The sequence below is a fragment of the Macrobrachium nipponense genome, chromosome 22 (genome assembly GCF_015104395.2).
Source record: "Macrobrachium nipponense isolate FS-2020 chromosome 22, ASM1510439v2, whole genome shotgun sequence".
NCBI lineage: Eukaryota > Metazoa > Arthropoda > Malacostraca > Decapoda > Palaemonidae > Macrobrachium > Macrobrachium nipponense.
In genome coordinates this window covers 36295729-36308228 of record NC_087213.1, presented here as the reverse complement: position 1 = coordinate 36308228, position 12500 = coordinate 36295729, and positions in this window count along the sequence as shown.

The window sequence follows — 12500 nt, the reverse complement described above, 5'->3', positions numbered from 1 at the left end:
TAGAGAACTAGTAACTAATGGTTACAATGGTTTGAGTGATAAGATTTACTTTTTTACACATTGCAAATTTTTGTGTTTTGTGTTTGTTTCATTTGAAGTGATTTTTGTTTTGTGCATTTATTCATTTTCTTATTGAAGTGTGTTTTTATTTTACATTCTGTGTGATTAATATTTTTTGCAATTTTGGTATTTTCCACATTTTTCTGTGTTTTCATTTACATTCACATTTTAAGTAACTTAGTTATTTTCATTAATTAATCGATGCCCATTTAATTGAATTTAACACTTGTGAATTCATTTGCATTTACTTAGAATTCTTTTGAAGTTTTATTGTTGTTTAGCACTTGTGAATTAATTTCCAAATTTTATTTATTGCCTAAAACTTTTGAATTCTGATTGAATTAATTTTCTTGAATTTTGTGATAAATTAATTTTGATTTAATTTTACTTAATTGATTCAAGAATTAATTAAACTTTACTTTGTTTTCAAGTAACAGTAGTTTTCCCTGATATTGTGAATTTCACTTATAAATTTTGAGTTGGATAATAAATTTCTGTATTCAAAATTTTTATATGTATTTCATTTCTCACCAGTATACATGCATTTAATTATGATTATATTGATGTTAGGTAGATACATAGAGTAGTAATTGATTTGTTTTCCTTCAATTAACTTGAAGTGACTTAGAACCAGGGAGGTACTTAGACTTTTGAAATCAGGGAAATACTTAGACTTTTAAAGTTGTTGATGGAGTGATGCCCTTTGATTAATCTGATTACTTACAAGATTACCTCACACCTGTTTTGATGAACTTAGTCTGATTTTCTGCAATACTGGTAAGTTGTTAAGGGATCACTGTTGCTTTTAGAGTATTCAGTCGTTTAGTACCTGTGATGAGGGTTCAGGTGTCTGGCTGTTGTGAGGTAACAATAATGAATGATAAGTGTAGTAACCAGATACTTGGTACTTTGTCACAATATATATATATATATATATATATATAAATATATATAGATATATATATATATATATATATATATAATTTGTACATATACATACATATATATATATATATATATATAATATATATATATATATATATATATATATATATATATATATATATATATATATATATAATATATATATATATATATATATATATATATATATATATATATATATATATATAATATATATATAGATATATATATATATATATATATATATATATATACATATATATATATATATATATATATATATATATATATATATATATATATATATATATATATATATATATATATATATATATATATATATATATATATATATATATATATATATATATATATGCATGCACTTATACATACATAATTTTGCAGTCGTGGGTCTCATTACTACACCAAGTATTTTGAACTATTCTTATAGTTCCCAGAGTAAAATAAAAATTGCGACTGAATGACAAACATTTTTTGATAGGACTTTGTCCTAGACAATTTCTACCAAGGCAAACATATAAGGCTTAACAAAAATATTTTTGTTCAGTCCAGCTTTTCTTCAAGGTCATTTGCCCAAATGTCTGCTGTCATTATGAGAAAAAAAAAAACTTCCTTTTGGCAATTTAGCTTCATACTAATCCCAGTCTCTCTCTCTCTCTCTCTCTCTCTCTCTCTCTCTCTCTCTCTCTCTCTCTCTCTCCTCTCTCTCTCTCTCGTGGACCGTTTTAGTAACTTTTACTTCATTTCTATTCGAATACCAGTCTCTCTCTCTCTCTCTCTCCTCTCTCTCTCTCTCTCTCTCTCTGTTACTAAAAATAGTTTTAGTACGTGTTGCTTCGTTTCTGTTTGAATTCCAGTCTCTCTTTTTAGTTATTGTTTCTTTATATCTATTCGAATTCCTCTCTATTTCTGTTACTGAAAAATGTCAGCGTTGCCTCCAATCGAGCCTCTGCTGGTTTGCTGTGTCGCATGTTTGTATCTTCTTTTCGGACGTATGCCTCTACCTTTGCCAGGAGTGAATGGAATCGGTGGCCATGATGGAATGTGCTTACGCTCATTCTTATATAGTTTCTATAATCATGTTCATAAGCATATTGTAGTTACGCACTATTGTTGCACGGTTCCCATAAACATCTATGTAGCCAATCTTTGCACCACATTCTTGTCTTTTTCTTTATACATAAACAAATTATTATGCAGCACAACAGTTTCTATTCTGAGCAATACTAGCCACCATGTTTTTTTGGACGACACTCTACAGTGTACTGGCATCGTAGGACAAGGGCATTGGGCAAGTCCGCCTATTTGTAAACTCTGCCGTGGGAAAGCCAGGTAGAATTTGCTCATCAACCGCGCTCCCTAGCGATCACGTCTGCTCGTCTGGACAGGCCTTAAGACTTGGTGCACATTTAAAGTTAAAAGAAAATTTGAATAAGCCAAGGAAATGTATTGCGTAATTAATAATCTCATCTGATGCCCATTCCCTTCTTTTATCCAAACGTAGAGACATGGCTCATCGAGAGAGAGAGAGAGAGAGAGAGAGAGAGAGAGAGAGAGAGAGAGCGATAGGGAATGTAGGGTAGGTTTTGAGTTGTGAAACAATATAAGAATTCCATATCCTACTACTACCAACATCTGAGTGCTCATTAATTAAGTTTACTAGCGGAGCGTCAAGTAAAGGGTGCACCGAATTTTGAGCGCAAGAGAAATGGGCGCCGACAATAGAGCCCAAGACTTGAGCTCAGTTTTAAAGGTGCGTCCACACAGTCAAACATTTCAGGCGGACAAACATTGTTACCATATAATAGGCGAAGCCGGATGACGTCATAAGTGTTGAAACAATGGAAGTAGATCTGGCAACAAATATTGGTACCAGATGAAGTTGTATACCACTGCTATTACTCTGCTCACAAGCCAAAGACCGACAGTCAATTGTTAATTGGTAACAATGTTGGTCCATCGGACATTGTTCGACCGTGTGGACGCACTTATACAGTTGAGCTCCAACACTTGAGCGTCAGAAATGCAAAATTATATTTTTAGATTTGATCCTAACTTTATACTGTTTTAGCAACTTTTCTACTGTTCTACTACTGTCCCTACTGATATTTTTTCTTTTTTCTATTTTTGGGAAAAAGATGTTTTGATATTTTGCATTTCCTAGACATTGTTAAACAGTTGTTGAATTAACTTCTGCTGGTTTTAGACACTTTTTTTTTGTGGAAAGGAAAATAAAGGAATATAGAGTCGTCCAAGATACAGCTTGAATTTTCCTCCAAATGGCTTGAGATAAATGGAAGAAACACCCAGATACCTTGGCATTTCAGAAGACAAAAATAAAAGATTTATGAAATTCTTTCTCATAGTCACACAAAATGTAGGATGGAGAAATCTCGTTATCCATTAAACGTAGTTGTGTCACAGCACTGCTATATGCTTTCTCAGACTTACTCTGCCAGAGAATATAAACCACTGGAAGGATGCTTCCTTTATATAAAATATGAATCACATATAACTGATAAAAAAGCTGGGGAGCTACTTTGAACGTCCCATCACCCATTCACTGCTTATTTTCCTTCATCAATCTCAAATGATCAGAAGTAATAAATATAAAATACCAATTAGGGTCATCGAGACCGAAATCATATGCAAGAAAAATTTCTCCAGCATACGTCCAAATAAGTTCTTGAGGAATATCAATTTCCCCTACGTTATTTGGAGCCAAGACAGGCATTCCTTTAAGTTTCCGTTGTCGTCGTACAATCCGCTGACGTGATTGGTACTTAAAAAGAACAGCAACCACTTCAGGGTGCAAATAAATCTGGGGATCTTGGTGATCCACCCTGGTTGATCATTGTTAATCTGTTTTCAAATCTTAGCATACTTTTGCATTTCTGACGCTGAAGTGTCGGCGCTCAACTGTTATTGTTCTCAATTGTCTTGCGCTGTATTGTCGGCGCTCTTTTATCAGCACTAATTTGTCTTACTCTCAAACGTCCGTTCACGCTAGTAAAGTACGTCATATTACAGTATCAAATAGTGAGGGGGCGGAGGGGCATTCAGTAATGACGTTTTGCTAGCCTCTAGCTACACGCCTGCTAGATTTAGCTAAATTTCCCATTAAATTTCTTTGATTTACTCTTGATAAGTGTTTTATATCAACATAGGACATCACTGCGTATTTTTGCCAATTAGGCTGTGGCAATAAATAGCTATTGCCAAAACACGATCCATATCCGATGCTTTGGTAATGTATAGCTATTTCAAAAACACGATCCATATCCGTTATCATTGAGTTTATATGTTATTCTATGAATACTAGCAATGAGTTTGTAATGTTATTCAGGAACGCTGGCAATAGTTTTGTGATGATGCCCCAGAATAATGGCAATAGTTTTGTGATGCCATCCATGAACGTGGGCAATGAATTTATTTTCCATGAACCCTGTCCAGTGCGTGTTAAGCCAGCCTCACACTAGGCATTTTTTTTCTCGAACAGCAAGCCGTTGCTGCCAATAATTAAAAACCGGGAGCTTTTATCTCGAGATTTTAGCTTCCCGATAGAACGGGAAGCAGCCAGCACGAGCCGCGAGCCACAGCGTAGTGTAGACAAACAAGATGGCTGCTGCTGATAGGACGTACTCTCAGACCTTTGGCTTCTCTTCTCCTGAGCCACTCTCGAACCCACAAACGTTTTTTGTTACTCTTGCTTTCACGGAAGTTTCCGAGAAATACACCACTGCAGCACATCTTGCAACAGTCTGACAATTTCTGGGCGCCATGAAGATATCAGCTGATCAGTTTTGTTTACTTTTTCCTACGGCTCCTCGAAACCACGAGTTCCTAGTGTGACGATACAACACTTTTGCTCGCAATTATCGGCTGGATGCTGGCCAAAACAGCGAGCAAGAAATGACTAGTGTGATACCAGCTTTAGGCTATCCTTGAACAAAGAGAGTGAGTAAATGGTACTATCGGCACAATTATTATGATGCTGTTCATGACCACAAGTCACTGAGATATTCATACTATTCTTGAATAGGGAAGCGCTGTGTGGGGCTGGTCATAACATCAGCGGGAAATGTGATGCTTCATTGAGCAGTGCGTTGTGGAACTGTTCATGGACACAGGCAGTGAGTTTGGGATACTTTCCATAATGCATGAGTTTCCAATGGTCTCCATTAACAAGGCTTTAAGTATGTAAATACGCATTAACATAGATAAAGAGGTTGTGAAGACATGTGCAGGATGCAATTGTTGGTGCCCATTAATCTAGTGAATGCGATGCTGTAATGAACGTCAGTGTTCGACAAGCTATCCATGGCAGTCAGGTGTTTGATCGGATTTGCTATATAGCACGTGAGATATTTAAAAGGTCATCAGGCAGTTAATGCATGTCCCAATATGCATTTTCGAATAGGGTAGCTGTAGAGTCTTTTGGATAATGATTAGTGTCAAAACTGATCTATTGTTGTGATAATTTCTTCCCTAACAAGAGATCACATTACGTAACTTCGTTGCTTTATTTTAGAGTTCAGCGGTTTCTTTAACTTTTACTTGAATTCTTGAAGGAATCTTTTTAGGAATATGACTTTGATCATGTGGGTCATCTTAATTTTGATTTTGGCAATTTTCACATTGTGTTTGAGTGGTTTCTACGTATAGCGAAAATTTTCAACTTTAAATGGCATCAGAAGCAGATTAGCATTGTAACGTAAAATGTTTCCAAAACAGCCTTAATGCATAATTATGGTATAAAATGTACGAGATAATTTTGCTCCAGATGGTAGCAAGTTTCCGGTGGGTTATGTCGACACGATAGATGTAGGCTAATATTAATTTCATTTCTAAATTGCCCATACTGCACTTTCCATTAAAATCCTGATAGGTTTGTTAGTTAGGTTCCTCGGATATTCTGCATTCGTAAACCTACCATGTGCTTGTTTATTATATCGTTTTAATTAATGAATAATGGGTCTTAAGTTTTCAGTTCATGGTTACTTCTTGGGTATTTTTATAGGGAAAACAAAGTTTGTGGAAACTGATTTATCAAACATACAATTACAGATGCTGAAGGTAAAAACTGCTTGCTATAGAAATACACCAGACTGTTTAACAGTATTACGTATAGCGGAAATGTGGTTTAGGTATTGGTTGTGACGACTCAAATAACCTTATCCAATTCGTGGGAAAACGAGCTGAAATCTGACTCCATACTATACTAATGAATGAATGCACAGTACCAATAGCGCCGTATGTAAATCACGTGATTTTTCTACTTCAGAATGGTGTATAATTAGAAGGTAAACTAAATATAAAATTGTTTGTTTCATGGAACTAGTGCAAAGAAGTTATTACCATACATGAAAATTTGATATGATGGTCAGCTACGCTTCCATGAACAAAGGTCTTAAGGTACCTGGCTTAATATAGGATTTAACGTAGATGAAAAGAATTTTAAGTTATACGTACATAAAAGAATATTGAGGTTAAGGTACATGGTTTTAAATATAGGATTTAACGCAGGTGAACCGAATTTCTAGTTATAGATGAAAAATGAAAATAAAGAATTCTGAAATACTGAAGTTGGAATCTTGTTAAAAGTATTGCGTGACGTTTTTAATGGGGTTGAGGGGATAGTGTAGGTCGTTTGGCAAACAAAATCTGGTTGACCACATAGAGCTTTGAGATGCAAAGTTTCTTTCACCAAAAACATTTAACACTAGAACGACCACCAATGGTACACACCTAGAACGACCGAGAGGCCAAAATGACCGTACATGTATTGGCATTTTCGCCTATCAAAATATTCTAATTATTCATAGTAAGAAAGTACAATAAAGTTGACAATCAGTAAAATAAGATAACCCAATTATCTCAAGAAAAACTTACACAATTACTATCAAACCTGAAATAGATTAAATGTTATAATTTGCTGCATTGACATTATTTGCTGCACTGGAAGAAGAAATATATTAAAGGTCATAACAGGATTAAGATTAATTAGAACAACAGTTCTTTTTTTTCTAAGCCTGGACTTATAGCAGCAGGTTATAACAAAACCCTCTTCCTTAGAACGACGGTACTATCGAATGACCGCCGAATTCCACTTACTATTGGAAGTCGCTATAGTCAGTAAAGCGAAGGTTTAACGGTATACAGGTATATATATATATATATATATATATATATTATATATATATATATATATATATATATATATATATACGCTTTGTACATCATCTGTATTTGAGTACCATAGCATAACACATATCAGTATTTATCAAACTTAAAAAACAATTGGCTTTTACATAAAAAAGGACTGAAAAATAAATAATTAAATATACCTGTGCGATAATGTGTTGTCAATTTACATTATCTCACGTTCTCCTCTAGGGAGTAATGTCAGTTTTTGCAAGTACATTTTTTTTTTTTTTTGCGAAGCAGTTTCCTGAGCACCTTGCTTGTGTATTTACTGCATACAGATCTTTTACATTGGTGGCAAATGTCTGAAGTCTTATTCCCATTGCAACACCCTATTTGGCACTGTTTTATCTTCTTAGTAATTATGGAAAGTTCTGCTGCAATATCTTATCAGTATCGCTTCCACTGCTAGCTACGGAGTAGATCGAAGAAGCACAGTGATTAATTTTCTTTGCATCTTTTCCAATATCTAGAGTTGTGTTAGCTCTACAAGTATATTTTCGTTTTGCTTACATTGATACACTGTAAGAGTGTATTTATTATTTTTTCAGCGCTAATCTGCTGTACAAGTTTCCTTGGGATTTTTTTTTTATGTATGTGGGAATCTCTATTCGAATAGGATTTACTCTTCCTACAAGTCTCGTGTTTGTAGCTTGTAATTTTTCCTCCAGTTTTATCGCATGTGAAAAACGGATCCGTTATCACATTTCTTCCTTTTTCCATTTTTGATTTGATCAACTTCCGGACTACATATTCGGTGATTGGTTGATTTGCATGGCGACTGTGGTTTTTATCAAGATATGGAAATCCACTGAGCGTTCATCTTGATTTTACATCAACCGCTAGCCAAAACTGAATACTGAACTGGCAATATACAGCGTGAATGGGCACCTACATTTCGTATAACTGCTTATCCACTATTATATTCTCGGGTGGTCTGCAGCTAACAATACAGTTTTTGATAAATCTGTCCAAAACTTCAGAAATCAAAGCAAATCTATCAGTTTGCAATCCAGTGGCTCTTGTTGACCTGACAGCAAATGAAAGAAATCTTACATTGTTTGACGGTAAAATGTAGGTCCCAGTGTTTTTTTTAATCAAAAATGTTTTATACTGGCTGTCCTTTAGCGATAATTTCTCGGGCATCAAAATGCCTATTGTCCCACACCTCTTCGAGCGATAAGTTCCACGAATCATTCCCCATCTACTTCATTTTTCTTCATCAAAAGTAGGTCCACTTTGTACTGCGTCATCATTATCATCACGGTTTCTTCATCACACGCGGATGAGCTTTCGGCATATGGAATATACGATTCTTCTTCCTCGGAATCAGAGGATGATGCTGTAGTCAACAAATGTTAGAATTGCAATGCCCAAAAGTGAACTATTAGAGGATATATTCAGTGACTACATGACTAATTATAAATGTGTTTAATAGATCACTTCGATTCTGAATAACCTCAAAGGTCCCAGAGCTTCGCTTTTAGCACAATTTAATTTCCATTCAATTTAATACATCACCAATATAGGGTGATGACCATTGTTATTCTATTTTCATAACTAACATGAAACCACCGTAGAGTGGTAGTGCCGACGGTGGACCCCATGCGGTGCACTGTTAGCATTACTTAAGGCTCTTTGCAGCATCCTTTCGTTCCCGGCCTACAACCCCTTATATCAATTTTACCGTACCTATGTTCGTATTCTCTTATATCTTTCTTTCCACTCTCTCCTATCTATTGCGAGGTTTTTCTCCTGCTACGCCTTTCATACCTCTCTACTCTCAGATTTGCCTTACAGCGCTGAATGACCTCATACTAGGTATACCAACGCTTGGCCATAGTCCTAAATGCTACATTCTATTCTCTTCTATCCAGAAACCAATTTAAAGACATAATTCTCAATACTGGTTGTTTAGGATAGTAACTGTTACTGGCTTAGTGAGTTTTGAATTTGACACCGAATGGGAGATAAACGAGCAAGATAGTCGATCTTAGTAATCAAAGAACTTTGGAGGATTTTAACTCGACTGCCGTCAGATGTGGAATGCTTCATGTGGATGTATCCTATGAAATGGCATTTGTGTCAATGGGTCTATTTAATTGCTATCGTTTCTTATTACAGAAATGAAAATTGCAATCTACTGAAGGAATTTGTAAATTAGTGAATGAAGTAAATTACAGATTATAACTTATTGGTACAGAGGCCCCATATTTTGCAAATTACTTCTCAATACGGTTTTTAATAAACTGGTTGCTCTAGAACAGAATGGTTCTGATAACATGTTATTATCTTTAAAATATGCTTAGTTAATTTTAAAGAAACGAATCTGAGAAACTGGTACCAGGCGCGAACAATAATCATTATAGTGAAAGAAGTAGCTCTCAAATCATGGAGGTTACTTTCCTGGAAGATTGTTAATTTATTTGGAAAAAGGTAAACACCACTAAGGGTTCCTTTACGAGGACACATCTCGGGATGCTGCTCAGTCTGTTTTTACACCAATCCTGCCGTCGTTTAATATGGGTCTTGCTATAAAGGCAATACAGATTTGCTAAGCGAGCTTCATCGTAACTGATCGTTCTTTGCCGGGAAAAGCCGGAAGGGAAGGAAAGAGTTGGAACTGGAACATAGAGTTTAGGCCAAAAGCCAAGTCCTGGGACCTATAAGGTCATTCAGCGCTGAAAGAGAAATTGACAGTAATGTTTGACAAATATCACATGAGACAAGCCTTATAGCTGCACTGTGAAACAGTTGTTACAGAGGGTAGAAAGTCAGATGGAAGAAAGAGAATATGAAGGGAGGTAGAGAAAAAGAAGGGGACGCTGCAAAGAACCTTAAGTAATCCCCACAGTGCATCACGGTAGGTGCACTGACGGCACTACCCACCTACGGGAGAGTTGCGGAATTGCTTAAGCTGAGGATGGCAGACTCAATAAAGAATTGCTTAGGCCGAGGAGGATGGGACAGAAGTTAGGGCGACGAAGTGAGGCACGAAAACAAATTGTTAGGGCAAGGAATAACATCAAATATTGTCCCTCCGGACCCCAGCTTCAACCCCTTTCATTCTTTCACTGCATCTCCATTCATATCCTCTTTCTTCAATCTACTTTTTACTCTCTCCTAGCACCCGTTTCATTGTGCAACTGCGAGGTTTTCCTCGGGTTACAACTTTCAAACCTTCATTTTCCGTTTCCCAGCTGAATGACCTCGTAGGAATCAACGCTTGGCCTTTAGCCTAAATTCTATATTCCATTTCGAATTCAACAAGCATGTAGCTATTAATGAGTGAACAGCAACATACGTGATGGGGCATGACACTTGGGAATAACGGTTTGCGTTTAGAGTTTAGGGAATGAAAACCTGGTATTGAGCCAAGTGACCTTCTGGCATCCAGGCCCCGTAGCGGGGTTAATGCTGTCAGTCTACCTCAAGTTTTGCACTGTAGGCATTACTTAACGTTATTTTCAGCGTCCCCTCGGGCCCTAGCAGAAACCTTTCTCAATTATTTCACTGTACCTCCTTTCAGATCTAATTTGACTTTCCACCCTCTCTAAAAAATTGTTTCCTACTACAACTGTGAGGTTTTCCTCCTGTTACACCTTTCAAACCTTGTTACTGACTGTTAGTTTCTCTTTCGGAACCGAATGATTCATAGGTCTCAGGGCTTGGCCTTGGCCTAAATATCTTACTACACGATCGTTTATCGCTCGGCTGCGTTGGTCCTTCAACCGCCTCCATTCCATTTGGCATAATTGTTATATCCATATTTCCTTGTAGGTGAACTGAATTGTTGTCTTGTTGGGCTCTAGCAAATGAGTGGTAACCAGGCCTATGTACGTATATATAACAACGCAGCCGCTTGCATGTTATCAATCGTTGATGTGTAAGTATCATGAACATAACGCATAAAAGTTTAGGGTTAGTCTGATGTAAACAATGTTGTATAACATAAGTATTGGGACACATTGTGGAATAATAATAATAATAATAATAATAATAATAATAATAATAATAATAATAATAATAATAATAATAATAATAATAATAATAATAATAATATATATATAAATATATATATATATATACTATATATATATTATATATTATATATATATATATATGCTATACATGCACTTACGTACATATACTCATTATGTATATTTCTTGTAACTGGCAGCATTGTCGATCCATGTCAGGCTTCACAACACCGGGCACTACCGGTTAGTTTGCTCAACAATGGTGTTGGGAGTTCGCTGGTTTGTCTCTACTTTTTGCCCGATCTCAGAAGCGACGAATATGGAGGTTTGGGGATACATAGGAAGGGTTAGGGAATAGGACCCACCTACCAATCAATCTATCTATACTAAATCGCCATATCGTGTTATTGTGAGGAACATTTGACCGCGAAGTCTGTATGAAACCTTGTCCTTGAATCGATTTTCGAGTTCTTTGTGCCATTCGTACTTCGAAAGAATCTATCCTGGAAAGTCTTATATATGCTTACATAGGTCTCCTGATCCCTTGAAATATCCCATTTTCATTCAGTTACGAGAAGACAGATCTCATCTCATTCATCCATCCACACTTGGAGGCTTTCTTCATTCTAATAGATATTCATTCTTGTTACCAGGCACTCGGAGTCCCACACAGCATTCTACATCATGCGGTTAGTGGTTTTGTAAACCATGCCAAGCAACTTATCCTCAATTCAGAGTGTAATTTGTGTTAACTTCAAATCTGTATAGATTTATATGAAAATAAATGTGTTGATGTCAATTTAAGTATACACTAAAAATCTAAACTACAAGTTCAAGATCAAAAACATATTTTCGACCACAGATGATGATGTGTTAGGTGTCAGAAATCTTGGTATCCTTTAAGATTTGCTGGTGCGTGTAGATGACAAGACACACAAAGAGTGTCGAGCTTCTCTTGGACTTTTTGATGATAAGAAGAAAATTTGATAGAAACACATTCACAGAACATCCTCCTCTCACTACGACATCTCTTCTGACAGATCATTCAATAATCTCGTATTCCTTTGACTTTTTATTAACTCCAACCTTGAGAGACTTCTTTCTCTTTGTTTGTGCTGAAATTCATTTAATTTCCCATGGCCTTTATTTCTTTTGATAACAATTGCCTTGCCCAGTTACCGCCACCGTTAGTCATTGAGGATCACATCCATTTATTATCAGTACCACCATTATTATGAAACACTATAAAAATAGTAAATGAACATTTCCTAGTTTTGTTAACAAATTCAGATGTCTTCATTTTGTAATAAT